Genomic DNA, 27,436 nt, shown 5'->3' on the forward strand with positions numbered 1-27,436 from the left:
CGAGTTGCTTCTTCCGGATCGTTGGAACGGGAGCAGGAACCATTGGAGGGATCTGCTGTGTAGACGGGCCCAGGAATAATGGAGATGCATGATACCATTTTGCCCAACAATTTAGAGAGGTCCAACAAGGCTACCCTCCTTGAACGCCTGATCTGATTGACCAGGGCTTGAATGCTAAGGAACCTCTCCGGAGAGAGGAAAACTCTCTGTGACACCGAATCAATTATGGCCCCCAAGTGGTTAATTCGGAGTAGAAGGGGTAAGTTGGCTCTTTTGCCAATTGACTAGAAACCGCAGTGCCCGTAAGGCGGGAGAGGGTGACCCTGGTATCCCTGACTGCCTGGGATTTGGACGGGAGAGAATAAGAATATCGGTCCAAGTAGCAGTGGAGGCGGACGGAACGGTCCTGAGATGGGCCGCCAGGGCCGCCAGGACCTTGGTGAAGGTCCGGGGGGCCAAGCCAGACCGAAGGGTAGGGCCATGTATTGATAATGAAGGTTATTATGGCAGAACCTGAGGAATTTGTAATGGAGGGCCTGATTGGAATGTGGAGGTATGCCTCCGAAAGATCTATGGAAGATAACCAGTCTCCCGCCTGGTGCCTAAGAGAATTGATTGCAAGGTGTGCATCTTGAATCTACGCTGGATGAGGTGACGTTGAGCCGTTTCAAGTCTAGGATGGCTCTCCAACCCCAGAGTGTTTGGGCACCACAAAGAGATGGGAGTAAAAACCCTTTCCCCTCTGGGCCGGAGGGACAGGTTGAATGGCCTGGATGTCAAGAAGATGATGGATGGCTGCATCCATTAGAGCCCTGCTTGGAGGATCCCTTGAGGAGGGGGATGGGAAGAAACAATCAGGGGGCGGACCTGAACTCCAGGGCGAGACCAAACCTGATTGTGTCCCTAACCCATGCATCGGAGGTGGATATGTCCCATTGGGCGGCGAAGGCTGAGGCGGCCGCCAATGGGGAGGGAGGAAGAGGATCTACCTTCTACGGTAGGGCCTTCCTCCCGATCCCCGGAATGGTCTCTTGTAGCCGCCACCGCCTGGTTCTGTCACCCGGGTCCGAGCGGTCCTGAGACCGGAAGGAAGGAGGTCTAGGGTATCTGGGCGGAAGGGGGTTGGTAGAAGGGGCGGGGGGAAGCTCCTCCGGAAAGGGCTGGGGGCCCCTGGTCTCCGATCTTTGAAAAAGGGAGGGCAAATACTTTCTCTTACTGCGGCCCTCGACCAGCAGTGGTTCCAAAGCTGGGCCAAACAGTTTGTCTCCCCGTAATGGGAGCAGTGGCCAGCTTGACCTTATTCTTTACGTCCGCCTGCCAGTGTTTGAGCCATAGCATGCGGCGAGCCGTAACGTGCGACGTGATGGCCCTGGAAGAAAATTTTACCGACTGGTAAGTGGCGCCAGCCGAGAACTCGGCTGCAGCCACTAACTTCTATATCCTGGTGAGCTCTCAGATTGGAAGCAGGGATGTGGTCCTTGAGCTGACGTAGCCAGCGGATGGAAGACCTGGTGAAAAATGAGGCGGTCAGTAGCCGATTTAATGGCCCAGGCGTCAGATAGGTGGGCCCACGCAGCGCCAGCTCCGCCCGCCTGTCCTCAGGCTTTAAGGCCTCTAGGGCCTCACTAGGGGTAGAGGAAGAAGCTAGACCCACAATGGGGTCATCAACCTCCGGGATATTCAGAAGGTTAGACAGAGCCGCATCGAGATTGAAGAATCTCTTGTCTTGGCTAGATGGAGCAGGAGGTGTCCCTGAGGAGGTAAGTTGCTTTGCAACCAGATCTACGAAGATGGGAGGGGATGGGATGACCTCAGCTTCCACCACTGGTTGGGTGAAATGGAGTCTTCTGGGCCCTCTTGGACTGGGGGGTTCAGCAGGGGACGGGGAAGAAGGCCAGATACATTCTTGGCCTTAAGGAGGAGGGACTTGAACATATGTGGTTTGAACAGCCCCCAAAGGTGGGTTGGTCGGGGGAAGGACCTCGCCCCTCCCACATCTCCCCTCCATGATGTCAGCCTCTAAGAGGGGTTCACTATAGCGGGAGGATCCCATCCGGGAATCCTCTTCCTCCTCCCTGAAATCCCCAAAGTCCCCTTCCTCCTCCATCTGGGCCCCAACCGGTGGAGGGCTATCCCTCTGAGAGAGTACCTGATCAGTTGGGGGACCGGTTGTGGAAGGGATCTGAGTGATAACGAATCGTGTTCAGAGGCTCATGGAGAGAAGCCTGATCTGGACACGTGTTGTAGTGCCTCTGCTATGCCCTGGCGGATGGCTGATTCCATCCAAGCCTTGATGTGAGGTGGAACCTCGGAGGTAGAGGGTTCATCCTGGCGCAGACCAGCGGCTGTGGGTGTAAAGGTGGCTTCGGGGGTCCGTCTAGTCGGAGGTCAGGGGTCGGAAGACCCTGAAGCGAACTGCGCCTAGGTAGAGAAGAAGGGTCTGAGGGGAGAGGTAGAGCAGAGGTAGAAGGGGTTGGATGGGAGGTATAGGCGGCTCGGCGGGACTCCCTTGAACGCCGGTCGAACTCTTTTCTAACGCTTTGTGGCGCCTCAAGGCGTCACGTTGGGCGGCCTTGGAAGGTTCCTTGTCCTGTCTGGAGCCCTTAGGTTCCTTGTCCTGCCTGCGCAAGTAGTGGGACTTTGCTTTAGCCTTCAAAGAAGGACGTTTAGAGGGATTGTCGCCTGCCATGTTAGGTAACAATACTAGCAAAGGCGGTTGGCTCGCCCAGAATAGGCCTGGATGAGGCCGGGTGAAGGTGAAGCTGGCCCTCTCCCTTTTGGAATTTGTAGTGTACAGAGATAACAGTAAGGTATCTAAATAATATAGTATGTACAGGAAAAATAGATACTCTATTTGTAATTCCTTTGATTTCTTTTTGTTTGTTCTTTTTATCTTTTTCTCTTTTTTTTTTTTTTGTACCCAATATATATACAGGTTATCCGTAAATATCTATATATCTATGAAAAAAATTATTACTGTACAAAAAAACAGAAATTATTATTATTATTTTGCAAATATATTCCTTTTATTCTCGAACAGTAGCAGTAACTGGGTATCTCAGTACAGGCCGGATCAGTCAAATAAACGCCTGAGGCCTATGGTAGAAGAGAGGGCCTCTGGCAGCAGGCCTCCAGACAAGAGAAACAAAACCGGAGGGGGCTGCAACTTCGCCCAAACGGACTGCGGGAGGCCAACTAAGATAAAAGAGCGAGCCAGGTAGAAAGAAATGGGCAGCAAAGCTTTGACCCAAGGCCTGGGGCTCTAATTCACCGCAGCTAGAACCAGAAAAAAGGCGCCCGACCACGAGGCGGAGCCAAAATGGCGACCGCGAGCTGAACCATCGGGACGCCGGGACGGAAAAGGAGGGCTTTGCGGTCAGCTCGGCACGCCTAGGGCCTTAGGGGCAATAACCCTCCCGGTCGGCGTTTGGGGTGGGGGGAATCCAGCAGTAAAACGAAAGGAAAACAACGCGTGCCACGAGGCAACGCGGAGGCAGCGATGCGATCTGATAAGGATGGGGGAAGCGCTAAACGCGCTGCGAGCCCGCAGCTTCGCCTCAGGGACGAGGGAAAATTTTCCCTTAAGTCCAGACCCTTTTGCGCAGGAGGAGAAAGAAGGCAAACCTTATCAGAATGTGAAATAGGAAGGAAATCTGCGATCAGCCAAGGAGCTCTCTAACACACAGCCTGACTCTTCGAGGCTGAGCAAAAGACTGGGGAGGCGCCCGCGATGTCATGTGAGGGGCGGAGCGTTTCTCATCTAAAGCTCAGCCTGCAAGAAGAGGACTCGGAAGCACATCCCAGTCTCTGGATGCTCCGAGCGGCTCGAAGGAGAATTACCAGATTTAAATGTTTTATTACTGACTTCGAATTAAATTATTGTATAAAAAAGATTTACACAATTCAACAAAGTCCATCTAGATTGGGGGTCTTCTTTTCCAGCAAATAAATGGTGTCTAATATTTCTTAAAGTTTCAATTCTGCTTTCAAAATACACAATCTTGTGGTAATTGTTGAATATCAGTCTCACTCAAAAAATTGCCCAATTGTTATCGCTTTATCATATCATCAAGTCTGAGTAGTTTGTTATCAAATGAAAACAAATGCAATTAACTAGATTTTTTATATATGTGATTCTTAGCACATTGGTTTCTTTTAAAAATTAAGAATATTTTGTTTTCTTCTTCTAAACAGTTTGTTAATTTACCAGTTTTTAATCATATTCCCAACATTTTAACAATTGTATCTTTAAAAACATTCAGCTTGAACAAAACTTACATCTGCAACTTTGCTGAAATGAATATGATTCACAGTAAGTCTACTTTGTAAAATAAATATTGAATTGATGTGTTGATTGATTAATTAATGGTATTGCTATGGACATTAGATTCTTACGTTGTAGCTGTATGGATACTGTAAGCTTGTTTGTATTTTCTTGGTTCTTGGCCATTTAATTTCATAATGATTGAGGCATCATAAAAACCTTTGTAAATAAATAAATAATGGTGTTCGTGAGTGTGTGAGGTGTTGGTGTGTATGTGTGTGTTAGTGCAGAAAGAGCTTGTCTATTAAATGGAATAATACCTATCATTCTCACGTTCATTTTAAAATGATTATAAATTTGCTCTGTTATTTCTTAGAGAAGAATTTCACTGTTAGGGTATCCATTTAAAAAAAATGTTAGTAAGATCTAGAATATTTTTATTTATGTATTGAGAAATGCCAAGTCAAATACCTTATACATGAGAAATCATTTGTAATTTTTCTGCTTTTCTCAGTTCCTTCTGCTGCAATAGAAGTAGGTTTAATTTGAGCAGAAGAGGGGAAACAGATTCCATCCAACTGAGATTTATGTAGGTGAAGCTTTCAATGGAATGATGGAAGGTTTTGATTTCAAGAAACCATGAATGTGATATAAAATGTACGGATATAAGTTTTGTAAAAATAGCATTTTATAGCCAATATGAAGGCTAGTGCAGTGCCCAATATCAAAGTAATTTTCTATACAACATATAAGATATATATTTTATTTATTACAATCTTTCCCTAACTTGTTCCTTACATTTTCCAAAACTGTACCCATCTCTATTGTAAATGAATCCTTCCACACAACATCCTTTTGTGTGTCTACCTTCCTCTCTTCTCTTTCCTTTTCATACTGGGATGTTGAAAACAAGGTCACAAAAAAATATTTTTCTTGTTTCTTCTTGAACACAAAGATACTTGTGAACTGGATTCTGTTTATCAGTTTCTTTCAGTTTCTTTGTTAAAAGCACGTTTGAGTAGAAGATCTTCAGGCTTTTCTGCCCAAACTGGCATTTTCATACAAGTATTGTATTTTGGCTGAATGCTGCATAAAATAAGGAAGAAAAGTTTTGGAGCAAGACATTTGCAAGCAGACTTATTTTTCTTTTTCTACAGTGCAGAAAATAAACATGACCTTGAAGTCACATGAAGGACATAATAGTTTGTTTTTGATTTACAACGTTTTATGAAATTCTTGATTAATGAATTGGTCATCCTGTAGTTTATTCTTAAACTAAACAGATCTTGCAAGCTTATTCATTCAAAATAATTATATACCTGTCTCCAATGGCTGTCTCTTCCTAAATAATTGCTTTAAAGATTACTTCAGGATATGAATCCTATTTATTTTATTTTTACTGTAGGTCTCGAGTTTGCCCTTTTAAAAGTTCATAATATAAAGTAGAGTAATATCGTGTGACGTGTTCCTGGTTTGGTATGAAAAACATTGAAAATCTGATAAATAGGCCCCATTTTGAATAGACAAAATTCAGCTTTGGTTTCCTAGAAAAGCCTCTCCCTGTAATCCCTTTATATAAAGGCAGAATTGATGAAAACCAGACTGCACCTTTATACTTCCATCGTGGGTCTCTTTTTCCCATAAATTGCCTTTTATGCTTATAGCATTGGCGCCACTAATTTTATAAGGGAATTTCTCTTTAAAAATCCACTCTCTGTGAAAACTGCAGTTACATACCACAAGGTTTGTTGTGCATTTTTGTAGTTTGGGAGAAAGATCATCATTTTATTTTCCTAAAGCTGGGCTGAAGGATAATGTCCTACACAGAAGGATGAAGAACTGAACCCAACTGAATAAACCAGTGTTAGTTCAGTTTGACTTGTAGCATTCTACGGTAATCATAGTTTATGAAACAGGGTTGTTACACAGTAAGTTTCAAATTTTCCCTCTACTTCAGGGGTGTCAAACTCAAGGCCCCCGGGCTGGATGTGATGTAGTCGGATCCGGCCCTTAGGGCTTTGGCCTGGTCTACCCAATGCGAAGAGGAAACATGCCAGCAGTTTGGGGAGTGGCGTCAAACTAGCCACGTCCACCCAGTTGGCCACACACCGCAGCCCCTCTGACATCAACCACAGCCCTGATGCAGCCCTCAATGAAATTGAGCTTGACACCCCTGCTCTACTGAGCTTCTTTTATTTATTTGACTTATATTTCCTCTTTGGAATTGGGGCTCAAAATATGTCATATGGTGCTCCCTCATTTTAGGTTTTCCCCTGAGAGATATGTTGAGTTGAAAGTGATCAGTGCAGATGCTTCCTTAGCTGCTCATATCATGATTTCAAAATATGGGTGGAAACAAATTTCATTAAGACTATGAATTCAAAAAAGATCTCACAAAACTTAGCATAATGTAATAGAAGTAAGAAAGAGAGTATGACAGCATGTGATGCATATTTAACAAAGGCCTGGTGCTTTAAGGGTGGGGAGAACCACTCTGAAGCTGAACAATGCATTTCTGAGCCTCTGGATCTGGGAATGTTAACCTTTCTAGATAACATTGCATAATTTCTCACAATGCCCCCTTCCCAAGTCATTTAGAATGTGGCAAGATCATTCAGTCTCAGGAGACTATGGTACAAGTAGTTCCTGGTTAATGACAGTAATCGGGACCAAAATTTTCATCCCTAAGCAATGTGATGATAAAGCATGATGTCATTGGCCACATCGTTTAGTGACGGCAATCCTGCCACTCCCAGTTGCCATTATTAAGCAGGGATTGTAGGTTGTTACGTGAATTTCAGGTAACTAACAAAAAGGCAGGCAGGTACGGTGTGGTAGAGACAGGGATGGCTGCTGATGGGCCAGAGGGGGTGCACAAGTAGCCCATGAATCATGGGACAAGCACAAACGGACCAGAAATTGCTACTACGGAGTGGAGAATGGTGCAAGTGACTTCCTGGAGCAACTTGAAACCTTCCCTGTCACTTCCAAATTGACTTTTATTTGTGGGAAGCTGGCAGGGAAGGTTTCAAAAGTGCAAGCTGGTTCCCCACTGCGCAGATCACAGTCTTGTGACTGCAGTCTACTGGGGTGTCTGGAACTTTAAGGACTGGTCATAAGTACTGCTTGTTCAGCATTATTATAACTTCAGTTGGCTGAACAAATGGTTGTTAAATGAAATCTCTGTACCTGAAATCTCAGGCATTTTACAAGATTCTGGACATTCTTGGTGAATCTTGAGGTTCAGCAATCTCATGAAACTTGGTCATGTCCTTCATTTTTAAAATATTTAAATTTCTGGGTTAAACGTAGTAATGAGAAGTTTCAGACATTCTTTTCAGGTAATGGATAGCCAGGGGCTATGAATGCTGCATGCTAACCTTTGCTGTGGGCCAACATTGAAAGCTCTTATATAAAAAGAAAAAGAAAAAAAAATCAAATGTCACACAGTGATGTCAGTGAAAAGTCATTATCTTTGAGTACGGAGCAGTTGTCTTGCATCCAAGGCTTCCATGGATTCCAGATTTTGGTCTTCTAACAAATGTACAGAGAAACTTTCCAAAGTTGTTTTAAATATTTTTGGAGAAACAAAAGAGGTACATTCCTCATTTAGCAACTGATTTATTTAGCAACAGTTCATAGTTATGTTAGTGATAAAAAAAAGTAACTTTGCAACCAATCCTTGCCTTTTATGACCACCACAGGCTTTATAGGAAGGAAAGCTGAAGTAAGATCATAAGCACATTTGTTTCACTTGGCGACTTCTTTGATCTAGTACCATTTTGCTACTTCCAATTGGCGTAGCTAAATTAGAAATACCTATAATACTGTTTTAAGTGTTTCTCCCACAGAATAGGGCAAACATGAGCTCGAATGTTGTTCTGTTTGGTATGCAGACTACTTAGAATATTCTAGCGAAAACTACCAAGTGGACTTTTTTGTTCAAAGCTTAAAACAAATCCTCACCCTACTTGCAGTAGCATTTCCTTCCTTTCCAATCCCTTCCTGTATAGATATTAATATCTCTAGTAGGGAAAACTTAACTAATGCTTTATCTGCTTTAAATGTCAATCTATATATATGGATATATGGTAGGAGGGTTTGAGAGAATTACTGTTGGTATCAAATGGAAGAGCTTCTCGGGGCAACACATCAGAACATGTTGTCCTAAAAACCTAATCCTAAAACATATGTGTAATTTGGGCAAATTAACTATATTTTGCTCTGTACAGCATTTTGTCCCAAGTGATTAGAAGATTCAGTGAACAGAAAGCAATTATTAAACGGTCCAGACGGGGAGACAAGTTAAGTTTAACTGAAGCAATTCAGTAGGGTTTATGTATTATTTGTGTTACTGCATATTAAATTACTTGCTGATCATTTCCTATTTTATATTACCCTTCCCCAATTTAGTATTATTTAGGAATATATTTCCTATGTAAAGCACTTGTAAAAAGGCAATCAGTAATTCTTATAATAAACATATTATTATAAATTTATTATAAATTATAAGCCACAGTTACCATGGTGAATTCAGATCCTTAAACATACATAAAAAATAGAAGTATTTGTATCAAATAGTTTAGCTGAGAGTAATATATGTGCTTTCCTTAAAGGGTGCAAATGTTTAATGTCATAGAAACTTGAGATATAGAGAATTGCAATAATACAGTATATGTACAAATAGTGGTCTCTTGCATTGGATTACTATCCAATTCCAATTTGGCATTTTGGAAGGGGAAAAAAGATTTTGGCAGCCCCAAATCCAGAGGTGCTGTTCAACTGGTTCGCACCTATTCGGGAGAACCGGTAGTGGTGATTTGGCATGGGTCACAGAACTGGTGGCAACCCCTGGCTGGCCACACCCCCGAACTGGGTCACCTGGTCGCCTGCTTATCCCGGTTGCTCTCCTAGCTTTCCGTACCACGTGGTGGCCATGGGGCAGCTCGGGTGGATGTGCGCATGTGCAGCAGCCCCGGGACATCCGCCTGCCTTCCCGCCCTCCCGGAGCATGTTTTCCTTTTCCCGGCGTTGGACACATCTTTTCCAGCCCAGGCCAGCCCGGCCCAGCCAGCAAGCACGTGGGTGGGCAGATATCCCAGGGCTTCTCGTCCTCTTGTTGCCAATGCCTGCAGCAGCAGCCCCTCGGCTGGCTTAGCCGGGAGCCACCATTCCCAGGTTTAGTGGCTGGTCCTGCCCCTCACCCTCCCCTCCCTTGCCTGGCCTGAGAAGGTAAGGGCGACGGCAGGGGATAGCGAAGTGGCCGGGTCCCTATCTTCCCCTCTCTCTTCCCCACTCTCTGTGTCTGTCTGTGTGTGCCGGTCGCGAGTAGAGGAGGAGAAGGGTTGCCTGAAGGGACTGGCTGAACAAGGATTACCAGCTGCGCTGGAAGCGTCTCATCGATTTCCATTTAACATCACTGGTGCCTCCAGCTCCAGCCGCACAGAGGCAGACGCACATGTGTGTTTGCCATTCCCACCTACCCACCCCTGTCCGCGTGTGGTGACCCTACCCCCCCCATGAGGGAGAAGACTGCGTTTTTGCTTCAGCCGGCACCCATTGCTGAATTTCGCCACCACCGCCTCCTTGGCAGCAGCCGATCGTGGGACCTCTACCTCCTCAAGTGCCAGCCTCGGTGTTACTCGCTGAAAGTGGGGGGGAAAAACACACACACAGAACTGAACCAGCGGCAGTCTCAGTAGTAGTCCTGGTAGCAGCAGCGGCAGTGGTTTCACCCCAGCCATCAGCCGCACTGAGCTAAAGAAGCTGGCTGCATCGGAGGAGTCGACCAGCTGAGCGCGCAAAACAAGGCGCCTCGGACTGCCTGCAGTTCTCCTTCCTCCTCTCCCCCATCCTCTTTCAAGGGCTTCCCACCCACCACTCTGCTTGCTCTGTGCGTGGGTCTGGCCGGCTGCCTCTTTCCTATGCTGCTTTCCTCTCAGCGATTCCGTTCAGCGCTCACCCCCTCTCAGCCCTCCACCCCCCCCCACACACCTGCTCAATCCCCCACCCCACCTCAGGTCATGAAAGAGATGAGTGAAGGAAAAGGGGGTGGGACTGATGCTGCAGAAGATGCCACCCGCGAAGGCAGAAAAAGGCCTGGGGAGAATGGAAAGAGCGTTTGCGTGCACTCTCTTCTGAGCCCTACTGCCCGCAAATCCCCCCTCCTCACCTCTTCTCCTTCTCCCAGCCCTGCCAGTGTAATCTGCAAATGCCTCCACCTTCCACTCCATGCTGCAAAGCTCGACAGCAGCATATTGCAAAGCTCAACTTCTCTCTCTCCCCCTCACCCTGCCACCCCAAAGCCATCGCTCGCCATGCTCAGCACGACAACCAGCAGAAAGCAAGTCAATGCAGCTTTCCTCCTTCTTCAGGTTGGGGGGGGAACATTCCACTCGGGTGGTTCGTGCCCTGTGGAAACTCCTCTGTTCGCCGCCATCCCTTGAAAGTAGCGATTGACAATATGGATTGACAATATGAGTTGTTATGTAACATAACTGTAATTGAGACTACGAAATGAATGCACAAAACTGATGAACCAACCGACACACTGTACGTACATAAGAGAGTTGATGTTTTGATGTTTTGTATGTCTTGTTTGTTTGTAGAAAATCAATAAAATTGTTTTCAAAAAAAAAAAAAAAAAGAAAGTAGCGAAGAGTGCTTGGCCCAGCCATGCTTAGAGAGAGAGAGAGTGAGACAGACAGACAGACACACACACACACACACACACACACACACACACACACACACAGAGTCGGGAAGAGAGAGGGGAAGATAAAGAGAGGGGCAGTGAGAGAATGAGACAGAGATACATGGGGGGAGAGACCCATAGACACATACAGAGGGGGGAGGAGAGAGAGAGAGAAAGAGAGAGAAAAAGAGGGAAAGAGAAAAGGAATGAGAGAGGAAGGGAGAGAGACAAAAGAAAGAAAAAAGAGAAAGAAAAAAAAGAGAAAGGAAGCGAAAGGAAGAAAAGGGATAGACAAAGAAAGGGAGAGATGGAAGGAAGGGACAAAGAAAGAAAAAGAAAGGGAGGGAGGGAGGAGACCATGAATGAGATATATGGATGGGTAGATAAATACATGGAAGGAGGGAGGGAGGGAGAGAGAAAAAAAAAGAGAGGAAAGAAGGACACAAACCCTGGCTTCAGAAGACTCTTTGAAGCACACAGCAATCTAGGGCTGGCCTGCAAGGGATCTCGGAGGTCATCTAGTCCAACCCCCTCCTCCAGCAGGAGATTCTTACAGAATCATAGAATAGCAGGGTTAGAAGTAAGTGTGTGTGTGTGTGTGTGTGTGTGTGTGTGTATGGCTGTCAAAACTCCAAACCAGGGCAAGTAGCTCTGGGGAGATCAGTCATAAATTAGAACACTTGCTAACCAACTGGCCATTAAGTGTGGACCACTTGTATTTGGTTTGCTGGTCACATCGTCGCCTGGCCATGCCCACCCACATGACCACAAAGACATGCTGACCCAGTCACATGGCCACAAACCCATGCCCATCTGGTCATGTGATCATAAAGCCATGCCCATCTGGTCATGTGACCAAGCCACATCCACACAGTCACATGACCACCAAGCCACACCCACAAATTAAGCCAAGCCCAGAGAACCGGTAGTAAAACATTTGAATACCACCACTGCCCAAATCTGATTCAAAATGGATCTGGGGCTGTAAGAAAAGACCCTGGTTTGGATCATTTCATCATGTATCATACATTTTGACCTCAGGATAGAATTATTTCTGGTAAGAAAGCCATAATGATTTTCTTTAGTATTGACAGTAAAAGTGTGTGTGTGTGTGTGTGTGTAGAGAGAGAGAGGGAGGGAGGAGGAAGAGAGGGTGGGAGAGAGAGAGCAAGGGCATATTTGAGATATTTGAATGTACTATGTATGCAATGCCAAAGGCTGAAATCTATGAGTTAAAAATAGAGTTAAATAATGTAACAAAATTTAAGAAGTATTTTTTTTAAATACACTGTCCTGTTGTAATTAAATTTTAATTTCCTCTTGAAATGAAATGATGTTGATAGATAGTGGATAATATATGGCATATTGTATGGAATGATGATTTATCGAAAGAAAATACAATGGGAAAAAGAAGGTACATTATAATGGAAGCAAGAATAATTTGCAAAAATAGAAAGGTATGAAATAATCTAGGAGAAGCTATATTCTCTTTTTTCTTATGTCCTTATTTTAATTTCTTTTACAGCCCCTTTCTTTTTTATGTAATATTATTTATCTCAAAAGAAAAAAAATAGTGTGTTAAGTATGAATATAAATATTTAAATTAAAAGAACATATTGAGAAAATACAGTTTGGACCAAAAACTTTTTCTGGTCTGGGATGACACTGACTTTTGAGTGTCATGCTGGGGGACAAATGAGGTTGCTATGAATACTCTGCAGTCATTAATTTAATAACTTTCCCCTTCTGTCATATTAAAAGTTATTATTGGATTACATTTTTTGAGATCTCTGGGGCATCTTTCAAGGATTATGGAAGGCTAAAGATCATGCGTATATTGTTACATACTGGCTTAAACATATTGCTACATCATCCATATATCATTATTTTAAGATTCTCAAAGGTAACTATTGGATTAGGGGGGAAATCTACAAATAGATCAGTAGCTTTGAAGCTGTGCTCACACTGAGACATGACAAAGGGATCAATTGTTTGATCTTTTAGAACAAAAAGCATCTTAGGTTTACATCTTATTAACAAAACAATTCCTTCTACAATTTTGTAAAACACCAAACTTAAAGACTCAAGAACCACTCCACCCCTAAAAGGACCAAATGGGAAAGACTGCAACGATTAAGCTGTTAGGGCCAAGCTCTTCAACACATTCTTCAGTTCAGTCTTTGTAAACAGCAATGGTTCATGCCTGACATTTCCTAGTCGTATCACAACTAACTGTAATGACCTACTACATATTGATTTAACAGAAGATAACATAGAAAAGGCACTATGTAACCTAAAACCATCCCTATCTATTGGCCCTGATGGATTATGTGCATACTTCTTTAAAAAGCTCTCCTCTGCGATAGCGGAACCCCTAAGCATTATATATGAGATACCATTCAGAACCAGCTCCTTACCAAACCTATGGTCCTTAACTACGGTCTTGAAAACTACAGACCAATCTCACTGTGTTGTGTCATATGCAAAATCATGGAATCAATCATTACCCAATTCATTACCCTCCACTTAGAGTCAAACAACCTATTCTCCAAAAAATGTGGTTTCATGAAAAAAATTGTCCTGCAATCTTCAACTCCTACACTGCAAAAACATATGGACTATTCTACTTGACCAGGGTAAAGCTATAGACACAATTTACATAGACTTCTGCAATGCCTATGATTCAGTGGTATGTGATAAACTACTGTTAAAACTAAACTATTATGGCATTTCTGGATCCCTTCATAAGTGAATTACTGCATTCCTGTCAAACAGGCAACAAATAGTAAAAATAGGGAGCGCTATATCAAACCCTGCTCCAGTTAACAGCAGTGTCCCCCAAGGCAGCGTTCTAGGACCCACACTCTTTATATAAATGACCTTTGCAATCACTGTTATGAATGTAAGTCACCTAACAGATATTTGGGTTGGACAATATATAAACCAAGATAGACATTTTAATACTATATCTTTAAGAAAACACAAAACTGTAATTGGGTGTGGTTTCTCAAACGGCCATAATATGGAGCCAGAAACCTGGGTTGTTTAGTCTTAGTCTCAGAAGAGAGTGTGAGTGAGTCTCTTTTTCCTTCTGTTGGAAAGTATTGCCGTTACTCCATTTTTCCTAATTGACTGATATTCATGGATTTGATGTAAGTCTGATACTGAACCGTTTTTGAACTGGACTTTGTTATTGGATTATCCCTGGACTAAAAACTGACTGATCTTACCTGTGAATGACTTTGGACTGCTTATTTTGAACTTTGCTTGAACCTTTATGGAAAGTAAAAACCTACATTTACTGTACAGTGTATCTGTGTGCTGTGTGTGTATTATTCAAACACTACTCTCAAATATGTCTCCCTGTATGCGCTCATTTTCCTAACGGGGAATTACCTCAACAGTCACCTTATAAGCAACTGCATCCTCTTTGCGCATGACGTAAAACTGTTCAACACCATCGACAATGCTACTGTGCTTCAAAGCGACCTTGATTATGTGTCTGAATGGTCAAATAATTGACAACTCCAAATCTCAACCAACAAATGTTCTGTCCTACACATTGGTAAAAAAACATCAGTACACCAAATACAAACTAGACGGATATGACCTCGTTGATGATCGTCACTCTGTCAAGGATCTTGGAGTTCTCATACAAATAACCTAAGCGCTAGAGCTCACTGTAACAGCATTGCCAAAAAGGCATTAAGAGTTGTAAATCTAATCTTACGAAGCTTCTCCTCCGGAAATATCAAATTGCTAACTAGAGCATACAAAACTTTTGCCAGACCAATACTGGAATACAGCTCATCAGTCTGGAATCTGCACTGCATATCGGATATTAATACAAATGAGTGAGTCCAGAAGTATTTCATGAGAAGAGTACTTCACTCCTCTGCTCGCAACAGAATACCCTATATCACCAGGCTTGAGATTTTGGGCTTGGACAACCTTGAACTATGCCACCTATGGTTAGACCTAAGCGTAGCACACAAAATTATCTGCTACAATGTCCTACCAGTGAATGACTACTTCAGCTTCAACCACAACAATACAAGAGCACCCAACAGATACAAACTCAATGTAAACCGCTTCAAACTCGATTGCAGAAAGTACGACTTCAGCAACAGAGTGGTCAATGCCTGGAACGCACTACCTGACTCCGTTGTTACAGCCTCTAACCCCCACTCCTTTAACCTCAAACTATCCACTGTTGACCTCACCTCATTCCTAAGAGGTCTATAAGGCACGTGCACCATTGTGCCTACCGTTCCTGTCCTATTGTCCCCATTTATTCGTACCTATTTCCTGTATTCTTTCTCATGTTTATACTTTTACCTATTATCTTGTAAGCGATTGACAAATAAAAAATAATAATAAATAAATAATAAATAAAAAAAATAAAGTGCAAATATGCAAATTGCTTCTCGGTCAAAGTACAATAGGAAGCATTCCTCCTATTTTCTTCACAACAACTCTATGATGTGGTGCAGTTAAAATAAAATGGCTGACTGAGAGTCATCCAGATGGTTTCTGTGCCTAAAAGGAAACTAGAACTCAGGGTTAACTCCTTTAACAATGAATTTAAGGTTCAGTGTGATGGGAATAGAAAAGCAAAACTATTTTTTTTGTTATTGCTTAGTCATTAAATATATATGCCATCCAACCCCTAAATAAAAATAATGATTTCATAGACAAACATGATTTGCTGGACAACAGGCAAAATATCTCAAGTGACTTTTCTCCACCAGTGTAAATTCATGTTTTTACATATAGCTTGGGCATGTTCAGAACCATTATTGGTCTGCAGTAATTAATATGAAAATTTAATGTAGGTGAATATTTTATTGTATTTATTCCTGCTACTTTATTGTATTTTACTATATTTATTCCTACTATTTCTCCAAAAAATTCTCTTTATATGTAGTATTCTTTATTATGAAGTTGACTTCATATCCCTTCAGATCAAAGGTGACTCTTTTTTGGTCTCCAGCCACCCCTTTTTCAGCAGAAGAAGCCTCCCCCAACTGGCCGGCTGCTCTCCTCCTTCTCTGTCTGTTCGTTCTGTATGGCTGAAGAGGAGGAGAGCAGCCGACCAGTTGGAGGAGGCTTCTTGTGCTGCGAAAGAGGCGGCTGGAGACTGAAAAAGAGTTGCCTCCAGCCGCCCCTTTTTCGGTGTGAGAACCCTGTAGCTGCCGCTCCGCTTCTCCAATGGGCCAGTGCATGTTGTGGGTTTTTTTGGTGGGGCTGGAGAACACACGACAGTTGCAGGCTTCTTGACACCCTGTTCTATGCACTGGCTGTTCGGACTTGACGGGCCCGGCACATATAACAGGGTGTGATTTTTCCAGTGCGGCTGCTGGACACCAGCCGCACCGAAAAAAGCATGCAGCAGCTGCAGGCATCTTGCGACAAGGGGGGGGCGAGAAGCCCCAGGACATGTGGCCACTTGCTGGCTGACTGGACCGGGCCAGGCTGGAAGAGGCGCGTCTGCTGGGAGAAGGGAGAAAGCATGCTCTGGGAGGACGGACGCCTTTCCTTCGTGCTCCTTGTGCATGCCGGGGGTGCCTAACCAGAGTGAGAGAGAGTGAAGTTGGCTGCTATGGGGCAAGCACCTTGGCTTCCCCTCTTGCTTCTCGCAGTCATCCTGAGCTGTTGCGGTTCTTTACTTGGGCAGCCAGATGCCCGCAGCAGCATCCGCAGCAGAAACAGGTAGCAGTGCAACAACAAGGTACAGTAAGATTTGGCGGTGCAAATTTATCTCTGAGAGGCTTCTGGCAAAAAACAAAAACCACCCCAAAACAAAACCCATTCGGTAGTCAGACTCAGCATGCAGTCGCAATCTTCAGTTGAGCTTTTTTTTGTCATCCCAAGGGTGGAGGAGAGGGGGGAAGGTACGTAGGAAATGTACTCTGTAATCCTGTAATCTGCAACTCTTACACTGCAAAAACATATGGACGACACAACTCGACCAGGGCAAAGCAATAGACGCAATCTACATAGACTTCTGTAAAGCCTTTGATTCAGTGGTACACGACAAACTACTCCTAAAAATAAAATCCTATGGTATCTCTGGACAACTGAATAACTGGATAGAAGCATTCCTGTCAAACAGACAACAAATGGTCAAAATCGGGAGCGTCCTATCAAATCCAGTACCTGTCAATAGTGGTGTTCCCCAGGGCAGTGTTCTAGGACCAACTCTCTTCATACTCTACATAAACGACCTCTGTGATCATATTAAGAGCAATTGCGTTCTCTTCGCTGATGATGTAAAGCTGTTCAATACCACAGACAATACTGCTACCCTACAAAAGATCTTGACTATGTATCTGAATGGTCAAACAAATGGCAACTTCAAATCTCAACAAATAAATGCTCTGTCTTACATATTGGCAAAAAAATCAGAAAATAAAATACAAGCTGAATAGTCAAGATCTTGTCGATGACCCAAGCTCTGTAAAGGACCTTGGAATACTCACCTCTAATGATCTGAGTGCTAGAGCCCACTGCAACTACATAGCCAAAAAGGCATTAAGAGTTGTTAACCTAATCCTACGTAGTTTTTTCTCTGGTAATATCACACTACTAACCAGAGCATACAAAACATTTGCTAGACCAATACCGAATACAGTTCATCAGTCTGGAACCCTCATTACGTATCTGATATTAGCACAATTGAGAAAGTCCAGAAATATTTCACAAGAAGAGTTCTCCACTCTTCTACTCGTTGTAGAATACCTTATGCCACCAGACTTGAAATTCTAAAACTAGAAAACCTTGAATTACGCCGTCTTCGGTCTGACTTAAGCATGGTATATAAAATCATACATTGCAATGTCCTACCTGTCAATGAATACTTCAGCTTCAACCATAACAACACGAGCACACAATAGATACAAACTCAAAGTAAACCGCACCAAACTTGATTGCAGGAAATACGACTTCAGCAATAGAGTGGTCAATGTCTGGAATACTCTACCCGACTCTGTAGTCTCTTCCCAAACCCCAAAAACTTTAACCTTAGACTGTCTACTATTGACCTCACCCCTTTCCTAAGAGGTCTGTAGGGGCATGCATAAGCGCACCATCGTGCCTACCGTCCCTGTCCTATTGTTTCTCTTATTCTTTTATTTTTCTTATATGTACCCATTTCATGTATTCACAACTATGTATACACTTATACTTATTATCTTGTAAACAATTGGCAAATCAAATAAATAAAAAATAAATAAATAGAAATCACCCTGTCTCTGTAGCATTGGTCATGAGACTGAGTGGGCGTGACCAACTCGATATCACTCGCAGCAAGATGCCATGTCCACCCAGTTGCCATTACCACCCAATTGCCATGACCACCCAGTCACATGACCACCAAGCCAGGTCCACCAAACAAGCCACACCCACAGAACCAGTAGTAAAAAAAAATTGAATCCTGCCACCGACCATAACCATATCACAAACTTTCACATGCCCCTTAGATGCAGAAAAAAATCTATCTATCTATCTACTATCTATCTATCCATCCATCCATCCATCCATCCATCCATCCATCCATCCATCCATCCATCCATCCACCCATCCTGCCATCCTGCCATCTTCTGATTATTCCTGTTTCTTTGGTCCACATGCAATAATCCCAGCTAAGATTGTGCCTGACATACCAATAACATTGATTACGTTCATATATTGTTCCAGCAAATTTACGATACTGTTTGCAGCCAAGAGATCGGTTTTAATAACCTCAGATTTACAAGATTGCAAAAGAATTGGCTTGAGTTTTTGAATATTGACATTGCTGAAAACAGTATGAAACCTAAGATAAGCAAAAGGAAGGTTTAATGAACAGTCATGATGCCCTCAAATTTCAAGCTTTTAAGGAGGATTCTTTGATCAGCTTTCAGGATAATCTTGTTTCATCATCAAAACTGCCAGAAAACATTCAGTTTTGCTTCCATAACCACTCTTCCTTTTTTATTACAATGAGATGGTAATTTATGTCATTGCAATAAAATTTGTACTCCTAACAATTGGCTTCTAACAATTTAGATTGTGCCTAAGGGGAAACTTTGGGCAATTGAATTGTACAATATCCTCAGGGACTAATTCATTCTAGTGCAGCCTTGTCAGTCAATTCATTCTACATTAAATCAATAACATTGAGTTGTACTATTGTGGCCTGCATTTCTTTCTTGGATTATATGGTATGTTTAACCCTTGTAAAATCTCTGTCCAGTCCTTACACTTTCAAATAGTTTCATAAGGAATTTTTGATTATTGAATAAAAGTTTGATGCTTCATTTAATACTGCAGTTTAAATTTGATGGTCCCTTTTATTTCATGGCTGGTTAAAAACGCTTTATGGAAAAATAATTACCATTTAATATTGTTGCACGCTTAATATATAAACATCTGATATCTCTGTTTAAGCAGATTTTAGAAATCATATAGTGTATGTAATGTATTAATCCTCTCTCTCTCTCTCCCTCCCCCCAGTATATTATTCTATTCCCCTGTTTGGCACATTTTCTTTCTCTAATTCTGGCAAATAGTGATAAATTCCACTAAATGTACTAGCTATTTAAAAGCCTGTGTGGAAGTTGTTATAATTGTGTAGCTGCTGTAACATATGGTAGGTACACTTTGCTCTGTTCTTTCAGATGGGTACCTTTTCCTGTTCTGGGAGCCCAACAGTTAAGATACTTTGTTCTAATGTGCTTTTACTTTATGTAAAGTAAAAGTGATTATAATTAATTTTCTACTTCTTTTATGACAAAACTAAAACTTTTGACTGGATTTATATACAGTATACCATATATCAATGAAAATAGACACCCAAATGTTCTACTTTAGGTGTAGCTTGGTCCAGAGTCTTATTTTTTAATCTGATCAGTTAGGCGTGTACTTTGAACAAATAGCAAACCTTTGATTCTAGAAATGCTTTGCATTATACATAGAATATTCCTGCCTAATGCAGTGAAACAGAAGGATTCAGCAGGTTCCGACCAGTTCTGGTAGCGGAAATTTTGAGTAGTTCAGAGAACCGGTAAATACCACCTCTGACTGGCCCCACATACATACATGCTTGCTTGCTTGCTTACTTACTTACTTACATACATACATACATACATACATACATACATACATACATGGTATTCAGCTTTGTTCGGGTATTTTCCCACGTCATTATAGTTGTGGCAACGTTTCGGCAGAATCTCATCTGTCATCATCAGGCTTCTGTATAGTGTTCGTCTGTATAGTGTTCGTCATTATAGCACAACTATAATGACATGGGAAAATACCCGAACAAAGCTGAATACCGTACATATAAATACCCATGAAAACTTAAGAAAACACACACACACACACACTTACACTCACTGGTGTGTTCATTCCAAATTCTTGTCAACTAGACCTTCTTCCAGAGTCTTTTTAATTTTACTACTACTATTCTGCATTTTTAGCTACTAGTGTTCTGAATGCTGTATCCACCAAGCCAAGTATATTGTAAAAATGCAAGGTGGAAAGTAGTTTTTGCTCCTTTGCAAGTTGTGAACTTAAGCTTATTATTGACTTCTTTTTCTGTAAAGGTGTAGATGCTGTTCACAGTTCATTTTTCATTTTTTTTTATTTTTTTACTCATTTTTATTAAATCACTTTTTAATTTATTTATATGACTCATTTATTTTTCTATAACTGACTCAATTCAGTAAACATACCTAATATTCCTTCTTCCTCCTGTTTTCCTCACAACAATCCTTTCAGTTAAATTGGTCTGAGAGAGAAGGACTGACCCAAAGACATCCAGCTGGCTTTCATGCCTAAGGCAGAAATAGAACTCCATTTCCTGGTTTATAGCCTGGTGCCTTAACCACTAGAACAACTAAGTTTGCTATAAGTATGCTCCAATGCCTGTCCTTGGAGAATGCCTCAGTCAAATTATCCAGTAGCTGAATAAGCACAATATCAGCTTCTTTGGTTTTCTGCAATTGTATTGATTTCCTTCCAACAACTTTTTACATCTTTGTTATAAACAATGCACTTCTTGTAAATATCTCTTCAGAATTAAAGGGCCATCATGTTCAATAGGATGAGCAGCATGGTAGCCAAGAGGTTGAGCTCTCTCGCCTTACAATCAGAAGGCTGTGGATTCAATCCTAAGTAGAGACAGATATTTATTTCTCTGCCACAAACTCCCCATAGGTGTTGGGAAGGGCATCCGGCCAGTAAATGCTCAGCTCCACTCAGTTGCCCTGACTCTACCCCAATGCAAGGGATTACAGGGTCATTAAAAGGGTGGGGAGTTCATTAAGACATACCAGAAGAAATACATACATGGGCAATAGCTGGTCCTTGTGTCTTGAATAGCTAGCCTTCTTTTGGACTAGAAGACTTGTAAAGTCCCTTCTGACTCTCTTGGTCTGTTATCTTTTTAAATTGTACAACAATTGTCATATTTTTGTTTTATTCTGCTTCGCTATTTTTTAAAAAGCCCTTCTGATTTTCCTAGTTACGTTTCTGTTCCATGCTGAATATACATTGAATCACTTGTCTATCTGTCTTTCTGTCTGTCAATCTCACCCTTGTAACTGTGTGTTGGCAACTTTAATTCTTTCATACAAAGCCAGAACAATTGGTAGTTTAGTAAATCCTAAAATAAATTGTATATTGCAAATTGGGCAAACCATTTTTGGAATATATTCTTTGTTCTACAGAACTAATCAGTAAAAAACTTTAAAAAGTTTAAAATGAAAAAAAAAGTTGTTTTTTAAAAATAGTAATAAGTAAAAATAATGCTTCAAATGCAAAATACATTTTGCCAAAAAATAAAATAAATAAAAAAGTATTTGTAAACATGTGAGAAGTACTTTGCAAGGATCACTCTATATTTCTTCTACACATGGTCTGTGGTTGACAAAAACAACATTTCTCCTAAAATTAAAAGCATACTGTTCCAAATTTGGTAAATTGGAATATCCTTTAAGTCTACAGGTAATCATTACAACCATTCATGAAGTGACCAAAGTTACAACGGTACTGAAAATAGCAACTTATGACTGTTCTTCACAGTTATGACCTTTCAGCATCCCCATAGTCATGTGATAGAATTTGGATGCTTGGCAATTGGCATGTATTAATGACATTTGCAATGTCATGTGTTCACCTTTTGCAACCTTCTGACAAGCAGAGTGAATGGGGAAGCCAGATTCACTTAAACAACAATTTTACTAACTTAATTACTGCAGGGATTCGTTTAATAACTGTGATAAGAAAATGGGGCAGTATGGTAAAATGGAGCAAAACTCACTTAACAACTGTCTTGCTTAGCAATGAAAATTTTGGGCTCGGGGTTGTAAGTCAAGGACTATCTGTATTCCTCCCTCCCCCCCCTTTTTTTGCCTATGAGCTGTTCTGTTTGTGAATAATGAAAGTGAACCTGGATTTGGGTACCATCCCTTTCCTTCTTTTGTGGAAAACTTTCAGTTTAAATTATTTATTTTATTTCAAACATAATTATAAAAGCTTCTTCATATTATTGATTGTAGTAATTTGTCCTACACACGTAACATGCAAAGATTTTGGATATGTTTCAGTTGCTGCATTTGATTATTCTTGGATTGTAAATAAAGAAACAAAGAGAAATTTCTTTTTACTTATCAAACATATTCCTGTCACCACAAAAACACTTGGCAGTTTACATAGAGAAAGTACTAATCTAAATATCTACGATAAAAATATGGAAAAATGCTGTGACAATAAAAGAATATAATGCAACAATACAAAAGTATAATTATACAAAATAAAAATAAATTAACATAATGAACAGTAGAGTTGCTTTAATCTTTTGTGTGCATGTGAAAAATACATGCAACAAATCTCAGCTGAATTCTCTTTTAATAATTTTATCAATTAATGTAAAATAGGTATCCTCTGCACCATTCAATAGTTGATGAACAGTTTTTTCTGGAATAAAAGTTGCAGTTTGCTCTTTTGATCATTAAAAGTTTGCAAATGTCATTACAGAAATTGGGAGGAGCAATTGTCCCCTTTTCAATGCTTTTCTGTCTTTTTAAGGATAGCAACAGCAATGAGAAACCTTCAGGCAGCAAAATGTTCAAGCTTCCAGACTTAACCACCCTAGACGAACCAGGCTAGTGCTGCCAATATTCAAGGGTAAATTAGGTACGTTTTAGAGTTAGCGTTTGAGATTATGGAAAGAGGATTAAGAGTGAAAACTAAAACAATTTGCCAACCAGACCTTCTACTTCTGCTTCTATTTCTTTCTCTCTCTCCTCCTCTCTCCCTCCTTCCCTCCTTCCCTCCCTCCCTCTCAACGCTATCCTGTAGTGCAGATGGATGCAGATTCATTACTGGAATGAATGTGGTTTTGGGGCCATTCGTTATCCAGCCTGATAGAGACCATAGATCAACTGCCATATGAAAATGTAGCATATTTAAGTTAAGAGTTGGGAGAGCCTTCAGACTGTACTATTCCTTATTACTAAAAGAGTGCTGATAGGTACTATGTGTTACTTGGCAATCGCTACAGGGCCAAGTTTTCACACTTATATTTTTGATGTGCCATTTTTCTCATTACTTTTTATATGCTTCCCCCCCCTTTTTTTCCCCCACTTGAATTCTATTTTATATGAGCTATCCTTAAATAGATTTCTTATGATTCCAAAACAGTATGATTGGCCTTTTAAGCTAGGGACAAACATGGCAGAACTGATGCATATCCTCCATAACAAAGAGGAGAGGAGGAGAAGACCACATTTCCATCTGAAATATTGCTGATTGTATTTTTATTAGGAAAGTTTTAATAGATTTCTAGGACATGCTGAACTCTCTAAGCCAAAATGTTTCTTTAAAAAGAAGAGATATTCTGGGCCTGGTGTTGGCAGATCTGTGTAAAATTTACTGTCTACTTTGTAGATAGCTATATCAAAATCTAGGTTAAAACCTGGGGATATTTTATTTTAGCTGCTTTAGCTATTTTACTTTAATTAACAGGACTGTCCTTTTTAATCATGGAAAGAAATCAGAAATCAGTTAACAGCTAAATAGTAAGAATTATCTTTAGCATTTAGCTTCCATATCTGTAAGTAAATTAATTGACTAAACTAGATTTAAGGCAAAAGATCCACTTACCAAATACAATATTTCTTGACTTTATCCTCTGTTAAAGTTTTACCAAAATGTCCTTCATTTAGATATTTTGAATTACTCAATAAACACTTGAGAATTGCAAGAGATCTGCAAGAGATATTTAAAGACAATCCAGGCACTAGTTTTGAGAATTAATGAGATGGTACTACAAAAATATGAAACCCTCAGTATTCCTTTTTCCTGTTTCTTCATTTTTTCAAATTCATAATTAGGGATAACAATTTTAAACGTAGATTTTAGAGTTTGTTTTCATATAAGATGACAGTATTAGAGGTTGCCAATAGATGATCAGAGGGTTTTCATTTATTACACAGTTCAAGAAAAATTGGAATAAGACCTGAGTGAAACTTTTAAAATATGTATTATTTAATATGAAATAAGAACCCAATTGCATATCATTTCCAATATGAAACTATAGATATTATTGATTTATATTTGATAATGTTCTTACTATAAGGTAATTCAAAAAGTGTTTGCATCAATGCATCATATTGTGTAACAATAAAAAAGATCAGCACAAAAATTCAAACAAATGTTCATATATATTTCATCGTTAAAAACATTTTTCTGCTATGAATTTTTAAATGTGTTTATTTAGCTATTTTTATATAAGCTATCATAAGAAAATGTTCCAGAGACAATGATTTTTCACCCAGGAAAAGGAATCAGAAATCAGTTAATAAAACCAAGTGAAGAAAAATTATCCTAAACATTTATCTTGTATATTATTAGTGTGTACATTTTTATATAAAAAACCTAGATTGAATATAAACTGTTAATAAAACATTTTATTAAAACTTTAAATATAATAGAAATCCAATAATATAAAACCAGGGGAATAAAATAGCTAAATACATAAAATAATATAGTTGTTGAGTTTTCTATTATCAAAAGCACGTTATCTTGGCCTGAAAAAATGTCTTGCCATATTTTGAAAGTCAATATTAAAGCATAATTTTAATGCTTTAGGATGTATAAATATTTTCTTTAAACCTGAATAAAATCTGACATGATACATGTCTCACTTTTATAGATATAATTGTTGAGATGAGTACTCATAGAGTTATTTTCAGTGAGATGAGGGTAAATTCATGTAGGGAGTAATTCTTAAAAAATCATTCTTGTCGTCTTTATTCCCAAGGCCAGGTCTGCTTTGCTTCACTCTTCCATTCTATGATAATTTCATCTCTTTGTTGTTTCCACATTGTGATACCTTTGCAAGAGTATGTGGGTTTTAATCCATGCACGATCCTAACATGTGCTCTGTGTCTGTCTAAGGTTGAAGCATTCATGCCTCAGTTTGATACTGATACTGTCTGATTCTTATACAGAAAGTTTTGCACATCACTACTTCATTGTAGTGTAGTAAAAGGACTTCACTAAAAGGACTTAATTTCTACCTTTTTAAAAAATTAGAGTACTGTATATGATATCTCACCTTCTTTCTAGCATATAGGCTTCCAAAACTAGAAAGTTAATTCTTACTATCCATTCTAACAAATGAATTAGAATCATCATTCTTTTGTAGAAAGTAATAATAACTTCATTTAAAAGCCCAATGATAGCTACTTTGACATTAATTCTTCTTTGTTGAAATATATGTAATTCTTATTAGCTCATTCTTTTCAGCCTATGGCTTTTATTTAACTCTGTAAAATTGGTTATTTTTTTTAACAAGAAAACAGCAACTCACTTTACTTTGATTCCAATAACCACAATTGGATGAAAAATTATCAGAAACATATTGAAGGTCACTTTTATTTCTTGAACACCTTGAGCTTAGATTTGAGGGATACAAAACCTATACATTTGTAAGATTAAATATGAACACTGTGCTGAACTCATTTCTTAGATATATACCAGTATATTTATTATGATGATGCTATAACACTGTTTCCAAGGAATAGATTTGCAGAATTTCCAATATATCCCAACTGACTGTTTTCAAATAATTAGAAATTACAAAGTATGTTGTAAAGGCAGTTTAGATAGTGAACAATGTTTCCTTCCATTTGTCTGAATTACTTTCTGCACCTGAAATTTAGGAGATGCTCAGAAAATTCACATTAGTCTCATTCCTATTCCCATCCCCCATTATTATGAGTATCAGAGGAAGATAAGCATGGTTAACAGAACAACATTGTTTAATACTTCTGCTAAAATACTCTTCTAATCATTACTGCAGAAGCAAGAATTGTGATGATTTGTATATGACCCCAAAAAACTTACTTCTAAGCATTATTTTATATTCTTAGGGGCATTTCTACAATGAGGATGATCAATGAAATTTATAGTGAAACATACTTACGCATTGATATATAAGAAAAGTACATCCTAGAAGTGGTGCTTGTAATTTAATTCTGAAGACAATATTATTTCAGGAATTTTCTGGATGTTCATAAAGATTATTGTAACACACATCAACAAGGCCTGAAAATATTATTTTGTGGTACCATATTATTATGCTGATTTTGTATTTTATTATTTTATTTATTAATTTACATATTTTTCCAACCAGTTTTTTTTAAAGATGGTTTCCTTAATACGTATATACTTTTCAAAAATTAAAAACAGTTTATTACTATGCATTTTGTACTTAGTTGCTGTGTAAATATAAGTGGGGACATAACTATTTTTTTGTGAATGTTTAGTTAGAGAATGATACAGACATTGAGTTTAATTCTGTGTTGCAGCCAAGTCAGCCAAGCACCATTTTACTTTTATTGAAATACACCATTGTGTATACAATTTTCTTTGTATACAATTTCTGATTGTGACCAGAACTTTGCTGCCTGATACTGTGCAGGCTACTAAGACTCTGGCTTTTCCCATCAATTTGCAAGGTGGGGAAAATAGCTCCTGTAAGAATAATTGATAATAATGCATGTGTAGTATTTTTAATGCATTAAAGCATTATTTAAATACGAAATTTCTTGAAAGACACCCCAAGGCCATCTTTTAAATTGGGTGAGGAAGAAATGTCTCTCCTCACTCATCACTCAGATGAACACATGCATCAAACTGTGAAATGTGATCTGTGCTTCTGTGCTACCACAGTGAGGGGTCCCTCTCTCCCTTTCATTCTCTTCCTCCCCCCTCTCTCTTTCTTTCTCTCTCCCTTTCTTTCTCTCTGTATGTATATACTTATGTCCAAAGAGTAAACTGAAGTGGAAAAGAATAATGGAAATTAGAATGAATAAACAAGGGCTGGTCTACAAATAGGTTACTTCTTTAGGTATTGAGTGTAAGATTTTTTTTAAAAAAATTCCTTTAAAGAAGACTATTAGCACAGGGGGATACAGGTATCC

At 40.1% G+C, this 27,436-nt stretch overlaps 1 protein-coding gene across 1 annotated transcript in view; it reads left to right on the forward strand.

The window, feature by feature from the left end:
• IGSF11 (immunoglobulin superfamily member 11) overlaps positions 1–27,436 on the forward strand; it is a 185,958-nt gene that overhangs the window by 80,141 nt on the left and 78,381 nt on the right. The window lies entirely within an intron of this gene.

Source organism: Notechis scutatus, chromosome 5 (genome assembly GCF_049901735.1).
Source record: "Notechis scutatus isolate UNSWTSFEM ecotype Mainland chromosome 5, rNotScu1.2, whole genome shotgun sequence".
NCBI lineage: Eukaryota > Metazoa > Chordata > Lepidosauria > Squamata > Elapidae > Notechis > Notechis scutatus.